This window comes from Protopterus annectens, chromosome 8.part0 (assembly GCF_019279795.1).
Source record: "Protopterus annectens isolate FY-2018-M chromosome 8.part0, PAN1.0, whole genome shotgun sequence".
NCBI lineage: Eukaryota > Metazoa > Chordata > Ceratodontiformes > Protopteridae > Protopterus > Protopterus annectens.
The window spans coordinates 558,623,386-558,643,385 of NC_056741.1; positions in this window are offsets into that span (position 1 = coordinate 558,623,386).

Sequence of the window (20,000 nt, forward strand, 5' to 3'; positions counted from 1 at the left end):
TTTACAATCTGACCTTGCAATTACAGCACTCTTGTACAGGATTTCTTAGACAGTTTTATTGTGTAGCACAGTGTAGGTGACAGTAATGAGTAATACCTTATTATTCAGAGCAACTGCAACACTAACAATGCCAGACAATACCAGAGTAAACAGTACCAGTACAGGATATCAATCTTTTATTTCTAGGCACAGTTTTCATATCTGACAGACCTGTGGGGGCAATGTTTGTTAGCACTACTTGAATGTTGCCACACAAATTACCATATTCCACATTAGTATTATGCACATCTGTCTCACTCTGTTACTGCACACACTCTGGTCACAGCTTGACAACATGGGGGTGGAGATAGGACATACTTGTCTTATTACTCTCATAACATTTTGGGGAGTTGCTAGAGTGACAGGTTTGTTCTTATAGATGTCTGACAATCAGTTGTATTTCTTGTTTGCTGCCTAAACATCTGGGATCATCCCACTGATTTGCCAGGGGGACAGCATGACAGGCAGCAGACATGGGCCAATTTACTGGACATTCTGGACATATCTGTACAGTTGTGGGGTATGATTCTGCATACAGCCTACTACCACTCCCAGGATTCTAACCATGGCTGTGTGTGCTAAAAATACAACAGTTCACGTCTCAGTTGAGTGTGCTATTTGGATTATGTTGTCTGTTTTTTCACTCTTTTCTAAGTCTCTCTCAGTTGTACTATATGACCTCCTGGGGTTACAACAGTCATATACAGACATTCCTACACATTTTATTTATGTAGCACAGTGTGAGTAACAATGCCTAGTACAACAGCACTATTAAGAGATTGCAATTCTATATTACCACACCAGAGTAAACACATATAGTCCAGCAGTTAGACCTTAATTGTCAGGCTATTATGCTTTTATTTACATATTACCTATATGAGACTCTTCCTGCCATATTCTCTGGTGTATGCAGTACATCCCTTAAACAATACAGGTTTTATACAGTACTATTTTTAAATTTATTTCCTATGACAGTACATGCAAGAATATTACTAACCTGCCTCGCGTCGCAACCGCTACAATCTACAGGCATTGGCTTCCTGGTTCGCAGCCTGCTCAGCTGCCACTGTGAAAGACATAAGAGGAATATTTAACCATACCTATCCATAATATTCATGAGCTGGCAATTATTAAGCAGGTAGTGGACTGATACTTACATACTGCTGGGACATCCCCTGTCCTCCTATCCTCTTGGATACACTGATCCAAGAGATCCCCCTTTCTCCGCTTCAGGTTGGCATAGTGATGCTTGACCTGCTCAGCAGTTTGGGGTATGCCAGTAGCACTGGTGAGGTCATGGATGAGATGGTCTCAGTCTTCCACTTTGTATTGGGAACCCTGGTACTGGCCTTCCAGCAGTCTCTGGTCATGGTCTTTCACAAGGAGTCCTGCCATGATTCTGGACGCCTGGATGCCCCAGTGTGGCACCCGGAAGTGCACACCCTCTCCAATACCAGTCATAGTGTCTACAGGAGGAAGATGCAACTAGTTATGACATGTATTTCTTCCTGTTGGGTTTAAATAGGGACAATTTCCTGCACTTTGCCATGACTGGACAGTTTTGAAAATGGTTAGCTATGGGCAAACTTGCTTACCTAAGGTTGGCATTGGTTAAAGGGGGTATACAAATGGGCAGACTGAGTAAGCTGGCCTACACATTGCTTACACATACTAAGCTGGGCTGTGCAATGCTTAGCATAGCTTAATTTTTAATTTGCATACTATTTGCTGTTTGGCATTGATTTATTCTTCATTACATGTTATATATGTGTTTGGTATTCATGAGTCATGTGTATGTACACTGTATGGGATCCTTGTGTTTATTAGGGGATTTCAACACTTTATTACAATGACACCTCACATCTGGGTTTAATGCAGTACTCCAGATCACATATTTATGTTATGTAGTAGGTTATACAACATAACACTGTATATAGATTCCTTTCACGTGTTCAGTTTGATTTTCCTATAGTGAGGATCTGTTTGGTGATACCTCAATCATGTGTACAGCTGTGATGGCTTAGTGGTTAACTACTGTGACTGTAGTGTACAGGGTCATGTGTTCAAGATCTGCAAAGGCTGTTTATTTTATTTCTGGCCAGAACAGCAGCTGTTGCGTACAGAGTGATTAAGGCACTTTTAAGCAATTGTAAGTGGGTTTGCATGATGGTAAGCAATGTTAACCTTTGGTTAAATATGTTTACAGAGAGTTAGCTTCAATATTGCTTAACCTGTGCATGCATTGCTTACCCCCATGCAAATGGGCTTAAACCCACTTACTACTGCTTAAATATGCTTACTCTTGCTTAATAGTGCTTACTCCCGCTTACCACTGCATTAATTTAGACAGTAATGTAAACTGGTTCTTGGGAAGGTGGTGGATTTGGAAGCTCTTTGGATTTATCATTCATTGCACATTGTACCTTTGATTTGTATCCCTGATTCCTGTGTATATATACTGTATGGGGCACTTGTGATTATATGCGGATTTTACAACATTATGACAACAACACCTCACATCTGCATTTAATGCAGTACTCCAATTCACAAATATATGCTATTTCGTAGGTTATGCAACAAAAAATATTGGTCATAACGTGATTTGACATGGAAAATGGAATGTACTGAAATGGGACTTGCACTAGGAATGACTGCTCGTAAGGTGAATGCTCTGTCCACTACACTATTGCAGTACTACTTCATTTGCATATATTTTGATTTTTATCCTCTTGTGCTATTTAAGCTACATTAAACATAGCTAAGCGATGGGCAAACCCGTGCACCTACGGTTAAATGTTATCTGTTTCATAAAAGAAAAATAAGCTTTTTTATATTTCATATATTAACTATTGCTCTTATAAACTTGGGGGGATGTTGCTGGGGGTATGCGAAAATCTATGAGCGGTCTCGCTCATTCTTTTTCCTAAACTGCTGTTCTTGATTGCAGGGACGTGTATATTCTGAGAGCTCTGCTCTCAGATACACCCCCTGCACTCATACATGCTCCATGTCCATTTAGGAGCTCAGGCAGTGCGCCTTCATAGATATGCCTGGCACGCTGCCATCCTGCTCCTAAACGGCCACTTCTGTGCAGGACTAAGCTAGTCCTGCATGGAAGGATAGTGAATCTGGGGGTATGTCTTTACTAATTGACTGTAACTCTCAGTGATTTATCAGAAAATCAAACATTTTATGAGGGATATGGTAAAAATTAGACAAAATCAAGGAAGTTCTGTAAAATGAGGTACAGTTGACAGGTGTGGAACTTTAGTATACTGCTTTAACTCTAAACGTACTATGTTTTGTTCCTTACCTTTCCTGTATATGCTTGTCTACAAGACTTTTAAAAATGATTCCATCTCAGTCGTGTTTTTCATTTGTAAGTTAATTATCGGCAATAGTGGCAGTGTTTTACAACCCTAGTTTTACTATGGTCTGTTCCAGGACTCCAGGTAAAACCACACTGAAATGTAACTGTTATGTTTATGTAGACTGCTTACATTTCTGCAGTTGTCTGCAGTACATATCACCTTGTTGCTAAATAGAAATATAATTAAGTGCTTAAAGCTGTTTTGAAGACAATCTGTTGTGTCCCGCCTTTGGATTTTGTAGCTGCTAGGCAGGGACATCTGTAGAAAATATGTTTAGTTGCCCTACTAATAACATTAACTAACCCATGACCACTCTGAACAGTCCTTCTTTTAGTAACTTGTTTACCTTTTTCCATCATATTGTACAGCAGAATATTATTCTGGTTTGGAATGCACAGAAATATTGTCATACATACGTATAAAGTGTGGTTCATAAAGTCATTTTTGTTGTTTATTTATTATGCTTTGAACGGACAGACAACATGATAATATTACATTTGTATTGTATAAATTTCAGTATTTTAGAAAATAATCTGTCTGCTAATGCTTGTTAGCCATCTACACAATGACATTTTCAAAAGACCCAGTCATTACAAACTAGAATATAGAAGAGGTCATAATGTCTGCAAGTCAAAGAGATACCAAAGTGGGAAGATTAGTATGGTGACCTCAAAATACATGGTACATAGAAGGATAAAGACGCTTACATAGTTTAAATAGAGTTTAGCAGGGTTATCTAATGTTTATTATCTATTTCATCAGTGAGCCCCAGCATGGGTGACCAATTGCAGTCTGCCTTTCCAGCAGTACACACTAGGCTCTGAATCCTGTTGTTCTTAGCACTACATGTAGAGCAAGCTCTGTGCACGTGTGAATATAACATCCCTGCAGAGGCCATCTTGATAAATCTAAGAATAACTGCACATTACAGGCCATGAGGTCAAGGAGCTTCAGACTACTGATATTATTTTAATTATTATTGATCCTGCTACGCACATATGTTGTACATTTAAGACATGCAATTCCCTGAAGATGGAATGAAGCATATGTGCATATGTTGTATGTTAAAGATATGCTGTTCTCAAAAAATATTAAGCTGTTTTCACATTCAAGTGTGCAACTAGCTCTAAACAAATCATAGAACATTATGTTATGTGTCGGTATAGCAGCGTAGGCCATGCCTAGCAACGAGTAAGAGAAAGAATTTAGCTGTGTGTGGGCTTCCTTTGATTTCTACACAATGCATCTGTGAATTATTTTTTATCACAGGTCTGGGCTTGCTTGGAATGTAAGGGTTCTTGCCTCTATGTTACAGGGAAAATTACAGAACTAAAGCTTCTGACAATATTTTCATTGTTTACTGAAGATTAAACCGTCTCCATTTACTTTTGGACATGCAATTAAAAGAAGAAAGACCTAGCAGCTTTTGTCAGCTGTGTTCAATGGTGGCACAATGAAATTTTATATACCTATTCATTCATTTTTTGTTATGAATGATTTGTACGTCATACTCTTCAGTTACATAGCTTTACACCTTATTTGACAGGGGCATACCTTTGTGTTTATAAAATATCTTATGAAAGAAACATAAAAAAATCAAAGTGCTTCCAGGAAAATACTGACTGTTAACATACAACCATCAAAAGCAATAAAACAGAAAGTGCTCAGCTATAAATTTTAACAAATAAAAAAACAAGTTTTCACATATAAAACACTTCCTCCAGTATTAAATAAATCCCACACACAGAAACATTTAAGCTGGGGTGTGTTCTGTGTGGAGGCCGCATGTCCTCCCTGCAGTTGCATGGGTTTTCTCCTGGTGCTCCGGTTTCCTCCCACATTCCAAATACATGCTGCAAATGGATTGGACATTTTACATTGGGGCTAGGTGTGAATGTGTGCATATGTGTGCCTTCTGTGGAAGGTTGGGCACCAGGCTGGCAAATCAACACCGTAAAATTACACTGCCAATTGTTCTGCTGACAATTGTTCCACTGTGGCAACCCCTAACAGGAAAAGCAGAAAGAAGATAAAGAAACACAGAAACACTGAAATAAATTAATTGTTCACATGTCTGGTGATGTAAACCCTGCAATTTCAATATAGGTTTTAAAGAGCAAGATTTATTTAAAAATGGTTCAGTTAATGCATTCAGTCTAAGTATCCATTTATATTCACAGTATTCAGTCATGTTAACATATCACCCCTCCTAATTATTAACAACAATCTGCAATATATTGAACTTAAACATATGAACCACTCTTTTGTCAAAGGCATTTAGCCAAAGCATTTGTCAAAATGCCTTTCTTAATGTCATATATGTTGTGATAGTCTCTCATAAATAAACATATGACTAAATATATCAGAGAGGTCTGTGAAATATCAGTGTTTTCTTAAATGCAAGATCTTCTTACACAGAACTAATGAATTATTTTCTCTCCAATGAAGGAGTAAACATTTCTTTACTAGGCCAATAGTCTTTGAAGGTGTCATAATCCTAGCAACAAATGATGCTGAGTAATTATTCTGTTTATCAGTCTTGTTTTTTGTGTTTATGTGTTATAGTATGGATGGTACTTCAAAGGATTTAATCAGATTATCTTGGTGAGTATTCAGTAGAGCTTGTAAACTCCCTCTGAGCTTTCTTTTGTGAGGTGTTAGTCTTTGAGAATGTCCTCCAGGTAGTCCAGTTTCTTAAAGAGAATACCCTCTTCTCAAACTGTTGTGTGGGATAGGGATATTATTTCCATGAGTAGATTTGTGGTGGTTGTATGCAGCTGAATGATATATTTTAATGCATGTTTACATTTGCTTTCTGTTTCAATGAAAAGCTTCTAGATCAAACATTTTTTTTATCAATAATTTGTATTTATTTTTATATCCAGGCAAAACAGTAAATGACAAAAAGCAGATAAATGAGAAACATATACATAAAAAAAAATACAATTAGAGTAATGCAGGAGGAGGTTGATCAATCAAACCATACTATTTACACTATGTACAAAGATGCTTTCAATATACAGCATAGCAAAAACTGATAAAATCAGAGGTTTTACAAGCGTTACTCTAAGTACAGTATTAGAGAGGAAAAGAGAAGAATTTGTGGGGGTTCAAGATGTGAGATGTTATGCAAAGGCTCCTGGTCGTAGTGAGGAATTAACATTATAGAAGGTTATGCAAGAATAATATTATGGATTTGTTCCCATAGCATCCTAAATTTAATATTTTTGTCCCTTTTATTAATTATTATTTTATGGGCTAACAAATGTTTAGTCGCCATCAATCTAAAGTTCTCACATGAGTTATTAATTGAATTAAGCCAATTGGTAGCTATATAGAGTTTCATTAGGAGAAAAATGTTGATCAGGGTAATTGCTTGGCTTTTAGAGATGCTATTTGGAGTAGAGTAAATTTCCAAGTAAGTGTGGTAATTTGGTAGCCCATCTTTTGTAACTGGAGTTTAAGGGAGTTCCAAAGTTTAAATACACATTTGCAGCTCCAAAAGAGATGGAGTAGGTTGGCAGTTTGGTCTATGCATTGTGGGCAGAGTGAGGATTTCATAGGGTTAAATTTATGTAGAGTAGCAGGAGTGAAATACGTGTTGTTATAGATCATAAGTTGAGTAAAAGCTAATTTCTGGAGGGATATAGATTTAGTTGTTAAGTTAATTGCCTGATTCAGTTGTTGGTTATCCATGGGAGATAAAATTTTCCTCTAATATTGAGAAACTAGGGTATAATCCTGGAATTTAATGTCCTTGATCATTTTGTATGTAAGTGTAGTAATTTTTTTTGTTGAGAGAATAGTCTTCCAAAGTAAGTTAGACTTTACTATATCTTCATTGTTTATGGTACTACTGTGGAGGTAACTGGTACATAATTCTTTAATCTGTCTCAGGATCAGAGAATAAGATTTGGGAAGGTTCAACTGGTTCCTTATTTCTTGCACAGGGCAATTTAAGTATGGAAATATGTCTTGGATAGTTGTGTTTAATAGGCAGGGGAAGTGGTTTAGGTTTAAAGTTTTGTTATTTATTTTAAGATTAGGGTTTTTATGCAAGGGTTGTAGTATCATTATAGCTTGTATAAGGTTTAGAGATTTGAAGAGCTTTTGTGTTAGTATAATGGAGTACTTGAGGGGTTCTATTAGGTTATAAGATTTCATTGATACAGTATTTAGGAAAGGTAAAGCTTTAGGGTTGATGTCCAGGCTTTTGATATGATTATGGTATATTCTTATCCAGTTTGGGTACCAAGCATTATCCTTTGGGTTGAAATAAGCTATTCTTAAAACTCTATTGGCATTTATAATTAAGTAGTATGTCTCAAAGTTTGGGAGGTCTAGGTCACCTTTATTTTTAGGGGTTGTTAATTTGTCATAAGAAATTCTATTTTTTTATGTTCCCAGATGAATTTAGCAAGCTCAGTGTGTTATTTGTTTAAATAAGTTATTGGGTATACTTATCTGGGAATTCATGAAAATATATAATAATCTGGGTAGGACATTCATTTTAATTATGAAGACTTTGGCTTGTTGTTGTTGTGTCTTTCGGCTTTTCCCGGTTAGGGGTCGCCACAGCGGAACTCCAGTCCACTAATGATTGGCAATTGATTTTTACATGCCGAGTTGCCAGCCCTGATGCACAACCTTCAACGAAGGTACGCCCATTCACGCATGTCTCCACGCAGAAGACGCTCTAACTGAGAATCGAACCAGACAGCGTCTTACTGGGAGGCAACAATGCTACTGCAGCACCATGGAGACTTTGGCTGAAAACAGTAATTTTAAGTTTTTCCATCTATTGAGGTCTAGTGAGGTATCTATCCATTTTTGCTTTACATTGTTTAAGTAGAAGTCTTTGTTGTTTGTAGAGAAAGTGATGCCTAGGTAGTTAATTGTTTCTTCAGTTTTCAATTTCCCTATTAGTGGTAGAAGAGAGAATGGTTTAGGGGTTTTTAAGGGGAAGATGTTAGTTTTTTTGAGATTTAATTTGTAATTTGATATCTCTGAGAAGTGATCAATAGCAGATAGTATTTTGTTTACATCCGAAACTGGTGTAGTACAGTAAATATTTAGATCATCAGCAAAAGCCGATAAGAAGATTTTAGTGTTGTAAATTATTAGGGGGTTATGGCATGTATTTTGCTTTATATTTAGGAAAAGAGGCTCTAGGTATAGGTTAAAAAGTAAGGGAGATAACGGGCATCCTTGACGAGTTCTATTTTTAATAAAGATCCTATCTGACCAGGTTTTGTTAATATATAAAGACGTATATGGATTCTTATATAAAATTTGTAGGATTTTTATAACCCTTTGGGGTATATTAAAGTAAGACAAGGTTTGAAATAAAAAATCTAAATTTACTCTGTCAAAGGCTTTATGGGCATCAATGACTAGTGCATATAAATTTAGATTACTTTGGTTGGCATATGATATTAGCGTATTAAGTGTTATTGTATTATCGCTCGTTTGCCTAAATGTTGTAAAACCCGATTGTTCGGGGGAAATAATTTTACCCATTATGTTTTTCAGTCTGTTTGCTAGTATGGATGTTAATATTTTGGTGTCAATATTTAATAATGATATAATAATAATAATAATAATAATAATAATAATAATAATATGAATTAGATAGCCTGAGAAAGAGGTTAGTAGATAGGGGTTATAACCTGAATGAAGTAAATCAGTATTTGGATGAAGTTCATAATTTACCTTCAACAGTAGCCACGCCGTATTTTGGACCAATCAGTTCCAACATTATTGGGGATAAAAGAATTGAGCCGTATGTTAAGTTTTCGACAATTTTTTCATCAGACCAATCTGAAATTAAGGAGATTGTAAGTAAGTTTTGATGTGTTTTGCAGGTGGATGATGACCTAAAGCAGATAGTGGGAGAAGCTCCACGTTTTCTCTTTAGGAATAAAAACAACTTAAAGAGGATGCTGTGTTATCCAAGATTAGGCAAACGTCCTATGCAGGCTGGTTGTACTAAGCCTTGTGGTAATTGTAATTTTTGCCCTTTCATAGATAGTAATGTACAATTTTTTCATCCAGATTTGCATAAAGTTTTTTACACGAATGTGGAAGCGAATTGTATGACTATTCATGTAGTATATTTAGCTGTGTGTCAGCTCTGTTCTTCGTTCTATGTGGGTAAGACCAACCGCCCCCTCAGAGATAGGATGAGAGAGCACAAGTATCATATTAGGAAGGGCACATTGCATAATGCTTTAGCCAAGCATGTAGCCACATATGGCAACGACTATGAATTCCTGTTTAGAGTATTAGAAGTTATCACCCCAACTCAGAGAGGAGGTGATGTTAGGACGTATACTGAGGGCAAAGAAAGTGATTTGATAACATTATTGAGTGCTGACAGAGGGTCAGGTCTAAATGAAAGGGCATCCATTAAACCCAGGTTGAGGCAGCGTAGACATGTAAAATGACCCTAAGGATCTACATTATATAAAATTGCCTACCAGAAGTTTTCATGTGTATATAGGTTTTTATGTATCAGTATATTATGCACTCAACAGTTTTATATTTTATAGTCTGTTTTTATGTATTTTTTTATATATTTTTGTATTATGCTATATTTTTGCAATTTTCTGCAGCATGCTATCTCTTTAAATAGAGACACAGTTTTAATGGATTTATTTGATAGGTTGACTGCTTCCATGTTTTCTTTATATATAATACTGCTTGTCAGGAAATTTTACTATGGATCTGATGAAGCTAACATAGTGAAAGCGCTTATCCGTTTGAAATTTATTTGAAATAAACTTTGTGGATTTTACATCTGGGACTAACTACTCTTTGTTATACTTCTACTTTCACTCCTGTTCCGCACATATTTGCTTTATTATATTATCGCTCGTTTGCCTAAATGTTGTAAAACCCGATTGTTCGGGGGAAATAATTTTACCCATTATGTTTTTCAGTCTGTTTGCTAGTATGGATGTCAATATTTTGGTGTCAATATTTAATAATGATATAGGTCTATAGCTATCCGGGATTTTAGAGTCTGCTTTTTCTTTAGGTATAAAAATAGTTTTGGACGCATTAAAATGTATATCATCGATTCCATTGTTTGTTATATAGTTCAGTATGTGAAATAGGATTTGGGCTAGTAAAGGGTAAAATGTTTTATAAAACTCTGTGGTGAGCCCATCTGGGCTGGGGGCTTTATGTGATTTCATTTGCTGAATTGTTGAGGTTATTTCATCAATAGAGATGGGTTCGCTTAGTTTTTTTTGTTGATTTGAATTTAATTTCGGGAAGTTTATATTTTGGAGGAAGTGTGATCTGACCTCCTTTGAGGGTGAGGTTGCTTGTTCTCCATATGTTTGCGTATAAATTTGTTCGAATGTCTTAATGTCTTCATTTTTAGTATAATGTTTGTTTTGGTATACTATTTCAGAAATTTGAGATGTGGATTTTGTTCGGTTTATAATTCTGTCCAGAGCTCGGGAAGGTGTTTGGACTTCATTAGCATAGTTAGCTAGCAGTTTGGTTTCATAAAATGATAATTTATTGTTATGTAAAAGGTAAAGATCATTTTGGAGTTTCAAGATTTTAGTTTCTATCTGAGTATTCAAATTAGTTATAAGATATTGTTCAAGTAGTTGTATTTTAGTTTCCAAGTCATGCTCTTCTTTAAGTTGAACTTTTTTATAGTAAGCTGCTTTTTTAATAAATAATCCCCTAATTTGCGCTTTAGCTGCTGCCCATTCAATATCCAGAGGTGTTTGAGAATTCGGAATATTTAAGAGGGTTGATGTAAGGATAGATTTAACTTCATCAATTATCTCTTTTTTTGTTTAAGAGATTGGGGTTCAGGACCAATTGTAACCTCTTTATTAAAGAGTTTTTGTGGTTTAGAGCAAACATTTTTGAAGGAGCATAAGAGCTGCTTAACCCATATAGCCTACTTGTTTTCTTACCTATCTGTTACTTTGTGGAGACTAATCAGCTGCTTATTTCTCACCAACATACATGAAAATAATTTTGGATTTGCCTCATATATTCTTGAATTCTGTTAGCACTTTTGACCTTGTTTTGCTATATAAAAAGTGTTTCAATCATTTGGCCATACGCCCTTCTTTCTGTGAAATTAGACTTCATCAAATCTCACTTGAAAATTGCTACAGGTTCATAAGTCCCTAGATTTGACTGCCAAGCTTACAACCTACTGGCCTTTAGAAAACTTGATATATATCTAATCCACAAAAAGGTGCAAGATTGAATGTGGTACATGGAAAGCAATAATTATAGTACAACCAAACAATTCCAGCACTCATAGTTTGAAACATCAGTGTTCTTTTATTTTCTTGTAACTCCTTCAGAACTCTGGTATGAAGACCACAATTTTACAATTAGCATTAAATATTCCATGTGCTTCCTACAAATGGTCTCTGACTAACAGTTTTAAGTCGCTACCTGTTTTTTCCTCTCTTTTTAAGATGAACATGCACCTTCTTGTAACCTTCACGGACATCACACTACAATTACTGCAAAAACTGCTAATGGCACCTATCAGTTCTCTCAGTTCCCTATGAATTTTAGGGTGAAGCTCCTTGGACTGAAAATCCTCATGTGTGTTAACTTTTCAAAGTTTCTTCCAGACTTTTTCATCTGAGATGGGACTGGGATCAAGTCATTTTGTACTAACTCAATAAAGTGATTCCAGTTTCTGTTCCACTGTGAGTAATCCACAGAGGTATTTCTTTAGCATCAATACCTTTTCTTTTCTTAATCATTTTTCTTAATTTTTGACATAATTGTAATTTACTTCAGCTGAATAAAAATCAGTCCTGATTTTTAATACTCTTTTCTGCACATTTATTATATTTAGTGTCAGCTTATCTCCAGCTGACTTCCCTCTTAGATATTTACAAATGTTCCATTTCCCTTCTTGAATGAATTATCTGTCCATTCCTTAGTTTAGGTTTTTGCTTTCATGATCATCTTGCCTTCTTAATTTTACATTAATTTATAATATGCTATGACTTCCTGCTTTTCTGTTTTCCTATATTTCATAAACATCTTGTTTCCACTAATCTTTGATTCCATCCCCTTTAAAAATACAAATTATTTTTATCTTTTTATTTTACTTTATTTTTTGGTTTGTATATTTGTTTCACACAAAGACTTCTTGCTTCTGTGATACCTATTGTGATATTGCCTTCTGCACTTTCACAGTACCTTTATGACACTTTTGATATACCTAAGACACTGTCCTGCTTTGTTAAATGTTATCCTTTGTGGTCCAGAATAACTACTGTATCTCTGATTCAGCCATAATAACTGCTTTTGATTTACTTTAATGTATAGCTAATTTGATGGTAAAGGTTACAACTCAGTGACCACTTGATCTCAAATGTGTAGTCTTCCACATCTAAGATTCTGAATTTCTTCATATTTACAAAAATATTTATCAAGAATACTCTTCTTCTAGAAGCCTCTGGTAATATTGTCTGACACCTGTCCCTTTTGAGGACTCAAGAAAAATGTCCAGGGTGAACTTTTGGTGGTTGGTGGTCTCCTTAGATCACTGTGTATAACTATAATCCCCTACCCTTTTCACCTAAAAGTTGATAAATCTGGGACCGTTTGATGGTTTTAATACACATCACTGCTATGAGTGTAATAATGACTACAAATTTTGTGAAAACAACAAGAAGTGATTTTTGAAGAAAAGAAATTGAAAGTGTTATTGACACTGTGGGTGCTAATAAGTCTAGAAATTAAGAAGATAATTTAATGTCAGTCAGCTGTGAGGCTTTGCTTGAAATATATGGGGATTGTGGATCCGCTTCTAAAACTTCAGTACCTGAAACTCAATGATCCACATTGACAAAAATGAAATGCACAATTGTGGAAAATTAAACTATAAGGATATTTTGCACAGGGGACCCTCCACACCCCGCTGTGATATGGACACCAAGGCCATCACACTCATTAAAACTTATAGATACCATCTCTCCAAGTGAACAAACATGAGGAAGGAAAAAATCTCCCAAAGCAAAGGAATCACTGTGTGCACACAGAAACCACACCAGCAGTAAATTTTAATGGAAGACAGCCATGAGCATTTTGATCCTGGTGTATTGCATCTCAGGATCCTGATGCTCGAGGATATTAACTCAATGATGCATAGAGACGGGGAGTGCACTTGAGGTGATTATGCAAAAATTAAGGACTTGTCAAGATGTTTAGCCATATTTGCTACATAACTAAACTCTGTAGTTGTTGATTGTGAGCTACTAAAGGAACAGTGCCATTTCATATTATCATTAAAGCACAGAGCTAGCAAAATCTAAAAAAGACTATAAAATATGGTTAAATACCTTAGAAGCAGAGCAAGATGTGGATTGGACTTCATAAAACCAAAGATGGTGCTTTGTTCAGGATTTAGTTAGAAATCACATGGTATAAATAAGGCCTGGAGGTTGCCCTTATCAGTCTGAAGGCATGCTTATGGAAAACCCTAGATAATGCTGGTTCAGTTTATTTGTTAGTATGAAAAGAAACCAACATTGTGACTTCTCATTTGAAAAAAACAATAAGAAAAGTCCCAGGAATCTGTTATTCTCCTTTAAATGCTTCTTATTTCAATCTCAGTTAAAGTCTCTTGCACCTTGCCACTACTGTTTTTAGGGCCATTAAGTTAGAGTAAAACTAACATTTTGAAATCACCTAAATACAACTAAGCAATGAGTAAGCCTACAATTAAACAATCCATTAGAATGCTCATTAAATGCATATTACTAATTTAAAAGGAAAAATGAGGACAATTACAGGGATATTCTTCCACATAGTGTCCAAAAATGCTTTTGTCTCACATAATTCAAAATGTGGTCAAAGCACACCTCTTTCAAATAATATCACTTTATCTAAAATTTCCAATTAATGTTCACATTTAAACCTTTTGCAAATAAAGTTTGGCATTTAAAATCATTGATCAAAAGCTTACTTTATTACTATTATTACTTACATATGATAAAACTATGCTTTTGAGATACTGAGATCCTAAATATTTGGGGTGGTGCATCTCCATTTCCTGTGCATCTATAAAGCCTTTCTTTGCTGGTTGATTTTGTATTAATTTTATTGATATATAGGTGCAAGACAAAAAATATCCAGAGATGCACATACAATGCTGGGTAAAGTTGGCTACCTCTTGCATAGCAATGAATATCTAGACACTAAAATCATTAAAAAGTAAAATAAGCAGTTAATTTTCAATAAAATGTTTAGTGCATGGTCATATGAAAATGTCATCTTTTGGCTGATAGTGAAAGAACTAGATTGTAAAAAAGTATTTTGAAGTTGTGAAATACAGAATGGTGGCCATGATGTTATGCAACTTGTGACTCATTAAGTTAAGAAAGTATTCAGAGTTAATATGTTTGAGGTTGGAATAATTTTGAAACTGAATGAACTGAATTTTTGAATTTGCCTGGCAGTTTAAAGCATGTAAGTAGCAAATGGTCATAGGAATAGAAGAAGAAATGGAATTTCTGCACAACCAGCAGGTAACTATGAAGAATGTGACACACCAGGTGGGTGAGGTCTGAGACAGAGCAGCTGAAATGGTAAAGCAAGTTGAACACATAAGATATAAGATAATATTTAACTGGAGTAGAAAGACAGGAAAAGGAAAACTGATAACTGTATGGTTTGACTGAGAGTGAGGTCAAAGACCTGACAAAATATATGAAAAACAAGCTGCTGGTGTGGACTAGGTTCTCAAAAGAATAGCTGAGAAAACCACTGGTGAGACAGTTATTTATTTTACATTTGTTAACCTGGTTGGTCTAATTGAGCACAAGCCCATTTTCAGTGGAGACCCAAAGAGAAAAGCTCTAACAGTAATACTCTACATAAGTACACATATTAGAGTATTAATTAGATAACAAACTATAGTAAAAACAATACAGCATAGTCGCTAACAAATGCAGAGATATTGTATAAATAATCAGAGTTACATATGATTTGAGAAAATAACAAGAAGGAATATGCGATTTGCAGTCAGGAATTGTTGTGGTTAAGTATGTTCTGTGCCGTCTGAGAGTGCTCAGGTAGGATCCTGACCGTGGCAGATCCAATTTTTCTGGAGGAAGAGTTTTAGTTCTTTTTAGTTGCTTTGTAAGTTTGAGAGGAGGTTGTTCAGATTTTGTTATGGATGATTTATAAAGGAGATTGCCTGTGTTCATTTTTGGTGTATATGTTTCAAGAAGTAGTTTCTCTAAACTGTGGGTGAGAGAGGACAAGTAGTGGGTTTATTAAGTTTGAGGTGGGTTAAGTGTAGTTGGGATAGTTTTAGATGGTGGGAGAATTCAAGCCATTGTAGGCTGCGGAGAGCTATGCAGTGGTGGGTAGGATTTGGTAAGTTGGCTGCAAAATTGGTAATTTTATTATAGGTTTGTCCTAGCTTGGAGAGTAGGCAGGATTGGAGGTTGGTAAGGACTGGTGATCCATAGAGGAGGCTGGGAAGGAGATAGGCTTGGGCTAGGATGTGTCTGGATTCAGCAGAGAGGAATTTTGAGTTATGGTAAAGCAAGCCAAGTTTTTGGTTAGTTTTCTTAATTGCATGTTGTATGTGAGATTTACCTTTACTTGATTCAGAATTTAAGTACCAAAAATTCAGGGTGATTTTGAATTTCTGACCCTTTAGGAGAAGGAACAGATACTGTGGAAACTGTAGCAGGCAGGCAAGAAACTGTCAGTAGCAATAAGACCATGTTTTGGAACACAATTATACTGAAGTGACTTTGAAGAACTAGCTGAGGTGTGTGGATGCTATAAAAAAGTGCAAATGCAAAAAAGTAAATATAAATGCTCATTTCCTGCAGTTTAAACTATGTTAGGATTGGGACCTGTTGATTTCTAAAAGTATAGATTATACAGTTTGTAAGATGAAATACTTGTCAATGAGACTGTAAAGTTGCTGCCAGAGAAGAAAGCTAAGGAAACAATTCAACAGAAGATGCTAGTGCAGATGTGGAAGAGGAGGATGAATGGGAACATGGGTCTGACCAAAACGAGATGAGTGACTTTTATAAGTGAGGGATTCAGAGTAAAAGACGACTGTACAGACTGGACAGTTCTACCTGGAAGTGTACACTGGTAGCAGTATAGGCATGTTATTAAATAAACAAGTCTTTGAAAGAGTGGCCCATCACACATCTACAGTAAAATAGGATGAAATTGTGATACTTGATAAAAAGGCTGCACCTTATAAGTGAGAAGACATGACATTGTCAAAATGACATTACATTAATGTGAAATGCAGAAATTATTTGACTAACATAAAAACTTTGTAGACTTGAATGTTTTCCCTAGGGTTGGCTTTCAACATTTAGGTTATGTTAGCTAATTGTTACAACAAAAGCAACCATGTTTTCCCTATTTCTTTTCTTTATATATTGAGAAGTTCAAGAAATTGTATTTATTTATTTAACATTTGTTAATTGGAAAAGTCCAACTAGGACAGAGCATATTTTCATCAGAGGTCTGGGGTGAAACGTTCCAGACGCATTGTCTTTGGAATGTGGGAGGAAACCAGAGTACCCAGAGGAAACCCACGTGAATGAACGGAGGACATGCAGACTTCACACAGAAGGCACCCCTTACGCATTAAGTTGTTTATATTGCAAATGTTAAAGAAATGTTTTTAAGGGAGTACTAGTACCATTGATGGGCTACACATATGAAAGTACAAATGATGACATAGTAAGACAAAGGTGAAAACCCATTATGAACCAAAGAGTTGTGAGTGTGGCAGCAGATTATATGAAGACAGACATTGTTCGGTATTGCACATTATGTTGGAGTATTTATCAAATTAGTTTCCACATTTGGAATGTTACTTGAACGAGGTTATCTAAATGTTTAACCTATTTATTCAACTTGTAATTTTATTTGAACTGATAATAAAGAGAAGAAAGATTTGTTCTGCTTAATCATAGAGCGCTGTTGGACTTGAAACATTTTTATGCTTTTTTCAAATATTAAGGTTTACATTTATGTGTTAGCTCATGCAAGTGTTATGCTGAAAGTATTTTTTTCCTCTTTTATTGCTTAATAAATTCTGGAATGCAGGTACTAAACAGCTTAAAGTCCATCTTTAACAACTAATTTCAAAGTACAAAAATGTAAACACATGCTCACGTACTACTGTTAAACTGATTATTAAAGGTGAATGACATATGAAGGCAAAGGAGAAACACTCATAGTATCAAGATATCATGAATTGAATAATTCATCTGAAGAACAATACATTTGTTTGTTATTGCAAGTTATGTCAGTAAAATAATAGATGTTCTTGAACTGATAATTAAAACCAAAATGTGTTTGAATTGTTTGTGTCTTTCGGCTTTTCCCGGTTAGGGGTTGCCACAGCGGAACTCTGGTCCGCTAATGATTGGCAGTTGATTTTTATGTACCGGCTTGCCAGGCCTGATGCACAACCTTTAACGAAGGTACGTCCAGTCACGCATGTCTCCACGCAGAAGACGCTAGTTATTGGAATTATTTGTTTTGAGTCATTATGTTCTTGATTTCTTCTTTTCTGATGTCAAAGTTAGTTTATGCTAGCAGTGTGATAAAAACAATTTATTTTTTTCCATTCATTTAAACGCTTGAGGATGCAAGTATTTATTAACAAATATATAATGCTTATTTAGTTGTTTACTTTAAAGGATAAAACTATAAATATATTCCAGTCCAATAATTTGCCTGTTCTGCACTAAAACAGTAGATGCATTTAAACCCAAATCTACTTAAGGATGCACAGTTAACACACTTGTTTATTATATGGGTTGTTGTTGTTTGTCTTTCGGCTTTTTCCCGGTAAGGGGTCGCCACAGCTGAACTCCGGTCTGCTAATGATTGGCAGTAGATTTTTACGAAATGCCGAGGTGCCAGCTCGAAGCGTGTGTGTGTGTGTATATATATATATATATATCTAGGGGTCTAATTTCAAGCAACAAAATTACATTTCAACAAACTGTAACTTTGGGACCCCTATTTCACTAAAGTGCATTTATTCGAAAATGTACTTTTGTTAAAAACCAATTAAGCAAAAACAATAAAAACAGTAAAAAAATATATAAAAATAACAACACTAACTACATGTATGCAGGGGGAGCTATGCCTCCCACACCCCCACTACATATATATTCTAATTCCGAGATTGCACTACAGTGGGGAAAAGGGAATATTCCCTTATCCCCACTGTGCTGCGATCTACAACAACTTCCGTTTTTTTTCTCATACTTGTTTTTTCGCAAAAGTGCATTTTTGAATAAATGCACTTTCGTGAAAAAGAGGTTGCAAAATTGTGGTTCGCCAAAATGTAATTTTGTTCATTGAAATGAGACATATATATATATATATATATATATATATATATATATATATATATATATATATATAGATATATTTATATATATATATATATATACATATATATGTTTAATACCAAAATGTAGAAACACATTTTTTTCGAGTAATGGCTTACTTGAAAAGAAAGTCGAAAATAACATCATTTAATCAAAGCAACAAAAGTGCCAATGTGGATAATTTGACATTCGATATTATCGACATTAGCCAACATACCTTTACTTCCGATGATTTCCTACCAACATTTTGCAAGGGGGGCAAGCCCCCCTGCACCCCCTGCTTATTATATATACAAACTCTGAGATTGTACTACATGGAGGAAAAGGGTAAATTTCCCAATCCCCACTGTAGGATCATAGGATGAAATTTACTAGGCTAATGGCCCTAGGGCCCTTACAAGTCTAGCCAAGTCCTACCCATATTTCCACAATCAGCACGTACTGCCCCTGTCCTAGAGGGACACAGGTGGAACCTCCAGGGAGAATTTACGTTTACCCATCCAGTCTTCCAGACTGTGTTTCAAGAGGGTCAACGAGGTGCTCTGTTTGACATGAAGTGGGTGTCTGTTACAAAAGGTGTGGTGACTTCTGGGAGATAAACTTGTCCCTCCAGCAGGTTCTATTACTGTCACATACCAGGTTAAGGTCTTTAGAGTGAGTAACCCATGTAACATTTGACTTACAGAGATGCAGCATTTCCATTAAAGCAGGTCAGAGATTGCTTTATATGAAAGGCAGAGATCACCTCTGATTAGTCTATATGAAACAGAATAAAGTGACAGTGATTTCAGATGATCCACCTAGGACAGATGTTGAAGAACTTGAATTTTCCTTGTGAGGAACCTTTATGGTCTCTCCAATTGCTGGAGATGCTTGGAAATTTAAATATCAAAATGGATGTAGTACTCAGTTATTGGCCTGATGAAGGAAGAGTACAGGGAGGTTATAACCTCTTTTTTTCTGGAGGCAATGCCCATACTTTATAGATTTATAGATTAGAACTAGGCTAACTGTCCTCGGGGGCCATTTTAAGCCTAGCCAATCACCCCATGTGAGAATTAAACCCTGGACATTGTGTTTCTAAGGTAAGCACCTTAACCATTACATTATAAGATGAGCAATATAAATGTGGTCTCCAGTCAGAACTTCAACCTCATATGAGCAAATTCACACTAGCATTCAC